The following is an 8925-nucleotide window of genomic DNA, read 5'->3' on the forward strand; positions in this document are numbered from 1 at the left end:
GGTTTAGGGTGAGGGTTAGGATGTGATGTTAGTTACCTTTGATGCTTGAGGTTTAGGGTGAGGGTTAGGCTGTGATGTTAGTTACCTTTGATGCTGGAGGTTTAGGGTGAGGGTTAGGCTGTGATGTTAGTTACCTTTGATGCTTGAGGTTTTGGGAGTGCGGTGGGAAGTCCAGGAGGAGGGTTCACACCACCCCACCCTGGTGGCTGCAGCGATCCGGAGCAGGTAGACGGTATCAGGCCGAAGGTCTCCCAGGAGGTACTGGGTGTCGTTCTGGGCCAGCTCCACAGACAGAACCGTGGCGTCTGCAGCCGTGCGGTAGGACAGACGATAGGCCCAGATGTGACCACGGGACAGTTTGGTTGGTAGAGGCTGCCACAAAACCTGAATGTCTGTAGGGCTATGGCTGGTCAGCCTGAGCTCTGGGGTTCGCAGGGGCACTGGAGGGGACAGGAGGAGACGTTCAATCGCGTTTGAATGGATCAGTTTGAGACAAGGCGAGGCGCAGAATCTCTAACCTTAATCCCAATATTGAGCAGTTATTTGGGATGATTTGTAGATCAGTGAATCTGCACAGTCCGACTGCAATGTAGTCAAACTTAAAACACATACAAATGAAGTGATCAAGTGAGTTACAGAAAGGATTAGTTGATAATCCCCGTTATCTGCTCAATTCCATTCCATTCTATTCATTGGCATGACAACAGTCTACTTGTATGACCTTACTCACCGTCCTCCAGAGTGTGTTGACAGACTCGGTCAGACATACGGCTAGCTCCCATCGGCATATAAGCCACCATGTAGAAAGAGTAGTTCCAAGATGGCTCCAGGTCATCTATAATGTAGCTGGTCGTGTCGTTGCCAATCACCGCCTGGTATTCCTCATTGTTTAGTCCTGGAATGGTTAGGGGAGAAAATGAAAAGGTTTTAATGTAACGTGTGACAAGGAAGATGCCTCAAATGTAAGGATCCCTTGAAAGGGAGATAAGGCGACTCAAGTGTTGAAATTAATGACAAATAGATGACTAAAATAGATGTAAAAGACCAGAGAAGAGTATCTTCAAACCCTGTGGTATGTTAACAAGTTGGTTTTACTGTTTGGGTATACTAGTCTTTCTGCTAACAGTCTTCTTGCCACTCAGATTTTCTGTAAACATTGAACTAATGCCGAGCAGAGTCACGTTCCCTGTGACGTCTTTCCTGCCCACAGGCCTCAAACAGTCCTAACCTGTGACATGTCTTAACCGGCCCACAGGACTCAAACAGTCCTAACCTGTGACATGTCTTATCCTGCCCACAGGCCTCAAACAGTCCTAACCTGTGACATGTCTTTCCTGCCCACAGGCCTCAAACAGTCCTTACCTGTGACATGTCTTAACCGGCCCACAGGCCTCAAACAGTCCTAACCTGTGACATGTCTTAACCGGCCCACAGGCCTCAAACAGTCCTAACCTGTGACATGTCTTTCCGGCCCACAGGCCTCAAACAGTCCAAACCAAATGACAAGGAGTTAAAGAAAAAAATTGTTACCTTTGTCTGCATCCCCTTTTTAAAAAGTGTTTTTAGCAACTGTCAGCTATTATTGTTGTTTCAATGTCAGTTAACTGATGTTTCTAGATTATCTTCTCACATTACAAATGTTTGGTCTGTTTGGTCTAGACAAAGTCAAGTAGTAGATAGCGATAAGTCCTATTCCCTAAATCCTATTCCCTAAGTAATAAATCCTATTCCAGTGTAACGCTCGTCTAAGTCGTCCTCCTCATCTGACGAGGAGAGGCGAGAAGGATCGGACCAATATGCAGCGTGGGTTGAATACATAATGAATTTATTAAATAAAGACGAACACGAAACAACACTTGGAAAATTACAAAACGACGTAGACAGACCTGAACATGTGAACTTACATAAACACGAAGAACGCACGAACAGGAACAGACTAACCAAACGAACGAAAACRAAACAGTCCCGTGTGGTGCGACAGACACAGACACAGGAACAATCACCCACAAACAAACAGTGAGAACAGCCTACCTTAATATGGTTCTCAATCAGAGGAAACGTCAAACACCTGCCTCTAATTGAGAACCATATCAGGCAACACATTTAACCCAACATAGAACACATAACATAGAATGCCCACCCCAACTCACGCCCTGACCAACTAAACACATACAAAAACAAGGAAAACAGGTCAGGAACGTGACATCCAGAAGTCCTAAATCCTATTCCCAAAGTCCTTTCCCCTAAGTAATAGGTTCTATTCCCTAAATCCTATTCCCTAAATCCTATTCCCTAAGTAATACGTCATATTCCCTAAATAATATGTCCTATTCCCTAAATCCTATTCCCTAAGTAATACGTCCTATTCCCTAAATCCTATTCCCGAAGTAATACGTCCTATTCCCTAAATCCTATTCCCGAAGTCCTTTTCCCTAAGTAATACGTCCTATTCCCTAAATCCTATTCCCTAAATCCTATTCCCTAAGTAATACGTCCTATTCCCTAAATCCTATTCCCCAAGTAATAAATCCTATTCCCTAAATCCTAAATCTTATTCCCTAAATCCTTTTCCCTAAGTAATAAGTCATATTCCCTAAGTCCTATTCCCTATTCCCTAAGTCCTATTCCCTATTCCATAAGTAATAAGTCATATTCCCTAAATCCTATTCCCTAAGTAATAAATCCTATTCCCTAAATCCTAAATCCTATTCCCTAAGTCATTTTCCCTAAGTAATTAGTCCTAATCCCTAAATCCTATTCCCTACATCCTAAATCATATTCCCTAAGTCCTAGGAACCTATTCCCTAAGTAATAAATCCTATTCCCTGAGTAATGAGTCCTATTCCCTGAGTAATACGTCCTATTCCCTAAGTAATAAGTCTTATCCCTTAAGTAATATGTCCTATTCCCTAAGAAATAAGTCCTATTCCCTAAGTCCTAGTCCCTAAATCCTAGTGCCTAAATCCTATTCCCTAAGTCCTAAATCCTATTCCCTAAGTCCTAAATCCATTATATATATATTTTTTTTAACCTTTATTAAACTAGGCAAGTCAGTTAAGAAGAAATTCTTATTTACAATGACGTCTTACCCCGGCCAAACACTCCCCTAACCCGGACGATGCTGGGCCAATTGTATGCCGTCCTATGGGACTCCCGATCACGGCAGGTTGTGATAGAGCCCGGGATCAAACCCGGATCTGTAGTGACGCCTCTAGCACTCCGACACATTGATCATCAACACTTCGAACACACCTTGCAGCCCCAGGTTCCTCCTGGGGCTACGCCTGTATGAGAGTTGCTTTGCCATCAATCGGAACCCCCGGGTTTCCGTCGCTGGGGCAGTCGCAGGCCGCCTCCTTGCGTCCTTCGTCCCGCTAAGTGCAGACCAGGACGGCTCGGTGGGAGTGTTGAGAGGGGGCCTCGGCTCTCTCTCCTCTCCCCCGTGCGTCCTTCCTTTCCCTTCCCGCCTTGGCGGGAGGCGCCCACGTTCCCCGCATGGTTGGGTGTGGCTGCCGGTGGACTCCGTGCTGCCCGCGTTACGCATGCGGTTCCCGGGGTAGCGCTGGGGTTTAGGTTTGGGCCGCGGACTCCGACCGCCGACCGGGCGCCCGGCCACACTACATTCACTTTGACTACGACCTCAGATCAGACGAGACAACCCGCTGAATTTAAGCATATTACTAAGCGGAGGAAAATAAATTAACCAGGATTCCCTCAGTAGCGGCAAGCAAAGAGCGAAGAAGAGCCCAGTGCCGAATCTCCTTATTTTGGTGAGCTTGCCATTCTTCCTGATAAAACCTTGAACTCAGCATTGACTACAACAGATGGCCTCCAAGGAAAGCTGGTCACACGTTAGACTACTAGAGCCGTAGAGGTTAGAGCGCTGCCTGCCTGCCTCCATCACCTATTGAGGTGGACTGGACTCCCCTTTTCACTCCTTTCAATACCTTCATGGTGAAGTTCAACAAGTTCAACCACCATTTTCAACATTTCTCAGTGACCAATTGTTGCCTGTAACATATTGGTACAACAAGAACAAATTTTATGAATGTCTGAAAAAAAGCGATGTCCACAACTCTGTAATGCTCCCCAGTGATTTCATTAGACGCATATCAAACCATATTTTAATTGTCTACAAAAATGTATGAGAGAGAGAGAGAGAGAGAGAGAGAGAGGAGTCATCTCTTTTTCGAGAGAGACCAGAGATTTGTGGCTTGTGGACATTACTTTTGTCATATCCTGTAAAATGGCATATTGCTAATTTCTCCCTCACCCTGTCTTTACTCCTCCCTCACCCTGTCTTTACCCCCCTCCCTCACCCTGTCTTTACTCCTCCCTCACCCTGTCTTTACCCCCCTCCCTCACCCTGTCTTTACTCCTCTCCCTCACCCTGGAGGAGTAAAGACAGGGTGAGGAGGAGTAAAGACAGGGTGATGGAGGAGTAAAGACGGGTGAGGGAGAGGTAAAGACAGGGTGAGGGAGGAGTAAAGACAGGGTGATGGAGGAGTAAAGACAGGGTGAGGGAAGAGCGTAAAGGACAGGGTGATGGTGGAGTAAAGACAGGGTGATGGAGGAGTAAAGACAGGTGAGAGGAGTAAAGACAGGGTGATGGAGGGGGTAAAGACAGGGTGATGGTGGGTAAAGACAGGGTGATGGAGGAGTAAAGACAGGGTGAGGGAGGAGTAAAGACAGGGTGAGGGAGCGGTAAGACAGGGTGAGGGAGGAGTAAAGACAAGGTGATGAGGAGTAAAGACAGGGTGACGGAGGGGGTAAGCGGGTGAGGTAAAGACAGGGTGGATGGAGGAGTAAAGACAGGGTGATGGAGGAGTAAAGACAGGGTGATGGAGGAGTAAAAGACGGGTGAGGGAGGAGTAAAGACAGGGTGAGGGAGAGGTAAAGACAGGTGATGGAGGAGTAAAGACGGGTGAGGGAGAGTAAGAAGGGTGAGGGGAGGAGTAAGACAGGGTGAGGGAGGAGTAAAGACAGGGTGAGGGAGGAGTAAAGACAGGGTGATGGAGGAGTAAAGACAGGGTGAGGGAGTATAAAGACAGGGTGAGGGAGGAGTAAAGACAGGGTGAGGGAGAGTAAAAGACAGGGTGATGGAGGAGTAAAGACAGGGTGAGGGAGGAGTAAAGACAGGGTGAGGGAGGAGTAAAGACAGGGTGAGGAGGAGTAAAGACAGGTGTGGATGGAGGAGTAAAGACAGGGTGATGGAGGAGTAAAGACGGGTGATGGAGGAGTAAGACAGGGTGAGGGAGAGTAAAGACAGGGTGATGGAGGAGTAAGACAGGGTGAGGGAGGAGTAAAGACAGGGTGAGGGAGAGTAAAGACAGGGTGATGGGAGGAGTAAAGACAGGGTGATGAGGAGTAAGACAGGGTGTGAGAGAAGACGGGTGAGGAGGAGTAAAGACAGGGTGATGGAGGAGTAAAAGACAGGGTGATGGAGGAGTAAAGACAGGGTGAGGAGGAGTAAGAAGGGTGAGGGAGTACTAAAGACAGGTGAGGGAGGAGTAAAGACAGGGTGAGGGAGGAGTAAAGACAGGGTGGAGGAGAGGTAAAGACAGGGTGATGGGTGGAGTAAAGACAGGGTGATCGGAGGATAAAGACTGGGTGAGGGAAGTGAGTAAGACGGGTGAAGGGAGAAGGTGATGGAGGGTAAGACAGCGGGATGGAGGTGGGTAAGACGCGGTTGATGGAGGGGGGCGTAAAGACAGGGTTGATGGTGGGTAATATGGAAGGGTGATGGAGGAGTCCAGACAGGGTGAGGGAGGAGTAAAGACAGGGTGAGGGAGGAGTAAAGACAGGGTGAGTGGAGAGGTAAAGACAGGGTGTAGGGGTGATGTAAAGACATGGTGATTTGGAGGAGTAAATTAGACGTGAGGATGGGGGTAAAGACGGGTGAGTAAAGACAGGGTTGATGGAGGATGTGATTAAGAGGGTGAGGGAGGAGTAAAGACAGGGTGAAGGGAGGAGGTAAAAGACAGGGTGAGGGAGGAGTTAAAGACAGGGTGAGGGAGGAGTAAAAACAGGGTGAGGGAGGTAGTAGACAGGGTGAGGGAGGAGTAAAGAAGGTGAGATTCATTTTCTCGCCGCCGTAATAAGCATAACACATCCTGTCTGTAGACCATGTACTGTAATAAACATCCACCTGTCGTGACAGACACTGTAATAAACGTAACACACCTGTCTGGAGACACATCTTGTATCAACATAACACACCTGTCTGTGACATACACTGTAATAACATAACACATGCGACTATTCCTGTCTGCGAGACACACTGTAAATAAACAATAACACACTGTCTGTGGACACAATGTAATAAACATAACACAACCTGTCTGTAGACCACACTTGTAAATAAACATAACACATCCTGTCTGGTGACAGACACTGTAATAAACATAATAAGCACCTGGTTCTGTGACACACTGTAAATAAACATAAACCTTCCTGGAGACACACTGTAATAAAAACATAAGCACAGCCTGTCCTGGAGACACACTGTAATAAACATAACAACCTGTCGTAGAACACTGTAATAAACATACACAATCCTGTCCTGTGAACACACTGTTATAAACTTAACACACCTGTCCGCTGTAAGACACACTATAAATAAAATAAACAACCTGTCTGGAGACACTGTTAATAAACATAACCACAGTCAACTGTCTGGAGAAACAACTGTATAAACATTAAACACCAACAGAACATCGCAACTACCTGTTGGAGACACACTGTTAAACTAATACACGGACTGATAGCGACAACCTGTCTGTAGACAGACTGTATAAATAACCAACACTGTGTCTGTAGACACACTAGTGTAATAACATAACTACATAACTGTCTGTAGACACACTGTAATAAACATACAACACAATGTTGTAAGACACACTGTAAGTAAACATAACACACCTGTCCTGTAGACACACTGTATAAACCATAACACAGTATAACACACTGTCTGTGGACACTACTTGTAATAAAAACCATACAACAAACCCTGTCTGGAGACAATCACACTGTAATAAACATAAACCATCTGTCTGTAGATACACTGTAATAAACATAACACAAACAATAAATAATCCTGTCTGGGGAGACAACACTGTAATAAACTAAACACAACACCTGTCTGGAGCACATCCCTGGTATAAACATAACACATAGACCTGTCTGGAACACACTGTAATAAACATAACACAACTGATTATCATATCTGTTCTGGTGGACACACACTGTAATAAACAATAACACACCTGTCTGGAGACACGCACTGTAATAAACATACGACAGCAGACCTGTCTGTAGACCACTGTATAAACATAACACACCTGTCTGGCAGACACACTGTAATCACATAACACAACCAGCTGGTCTGGAGACACACTGTATAAACATAACACAACACCTGGTCTGTGGAACACACTGTAATAAACATAACGACATGAACACCTGTCTGGAGACACACCTGTAATCAACCTAAAACACTTGTGTCATAACACTGTAATAACATACACACCTGTCCCTGGAGACCACTGTAATAAACGTAGACATAACTGTCTGGAGACCTGTAATAAACATAACAACAGATTGACTGTCTGTAGACAACACTGTAATAACAACATAACAGTCCTGTCTGCAGACACAACTTGTTAAACTAACACACTTGTCTGAGACGACACTGTAATAACATAACACAACCTGGTGTAGACACAGACACTGTAATAAACATAACACAACCCTGTCTGTAGACACACTGTATATACATACAAACATAAGCCTGTCTGGAGAACAAACACTGTTATAAAAAAATACACACCTGTCTGTAAGACACATACTGTATAAAAATTAACAAACCTGTTGTAGACACACTGTAATTAAACATACCTACCTGTCTGGAGACAACAGACTGTATATACCATAACACCGATACTGTCTGTAGACACAAATGTAATAAAACTAACACAGTTTGATTAACAGCCTGTCTGTTACACAGACTGTATGAAAGCATTATAACATCTGTCTGTGACACAGCTGTAATAATCCATAACACACAGGATGGACCTGTATCAGTCCAGTAGTGTACTGTAATACACCATAACACAACACACAACGATATGTGGAGACACACTATATAAACATAAGCACAGCTAAGTACTGTCTGGAGACGACAACTGTAATAAACATACCATCAATCAAAAAGTACCTGTCTGGAGACAAACAAACTGTAATAAACATACCAGACAACCTGTCTGGAGACAAAAACAATGGTATTACTTGTATAACATAACACACGGTTCCCTGTCTGTAGACACCAACTGTAATAACATAACACAACTACGCTGTCTTGTAGACACAAACTGTAATAAACTTAACACATAGGCTGCCTGTAGACACACTGTAATAACATACAACATGTCTGTTAGACAACACTGGTAATAAACATAAACCATACCTACAGCTGTCTGAACAACCTTAGTAAATAACATAACACTTAGTCTGCTAGAACCAATGTTAAATACACAATAACACCATGTCTGTAGCAACATCTGTAATAACTATAACACAGCCTACACTGTGTAGACAGAACACTGTAAATAAAAACAAAACCTAACTGTCTGTAGATCAGCACACTGTAATAAACATACACCCTGTCTGTAAGACAACAGGTACTGTAATAAACATAAAACAAAATACATAGGTATGGATGTAAATCGTAATCAACTACACCTGTCTGTGGACACACACTGTAATAAACATAACACATTCACCACTGTCTGGAGAAACAATGCTGATGTAATAAACATAACAATACCACGACTATACACCTCGTATGCCTGTAGAACCACGGTAATAAACATAAACAAACTGTCTTGTAGAGACACACAAGTCCTGTAATAACATAAATAACATACA

General features: G+C 44.4%; 1 pseudogene; it reads right to left on the minus strand.

The window, feature by feature from the left end:
* The window catches only part of LOC112068465 (protogenin B-like), a 57424-nt pseudogene that overhangs the window by 26979 nt on the left and 21520 nt on the right, over positions 1–8925 (minus strand).

The sequence above is a fragment of the Salvelinus sp. IW2-2015 genome, unplaced genomic scaffold (genome assembly GCF_002910315.2).
Source record: "Salvelinus sp. IW2-2015 unplaced genomic scaffold, ASM291031v2 Un_scaffold537, whole genome shotgun sequence".
Classification (NCBI taxonomy): domain Eukaryota; kingdom Metazoa; phylum Chordata; class Actinopteri; order Salmoniformes; family Salmonidae; genus Salvelinus; species Salvelinus sp. IW2-2015.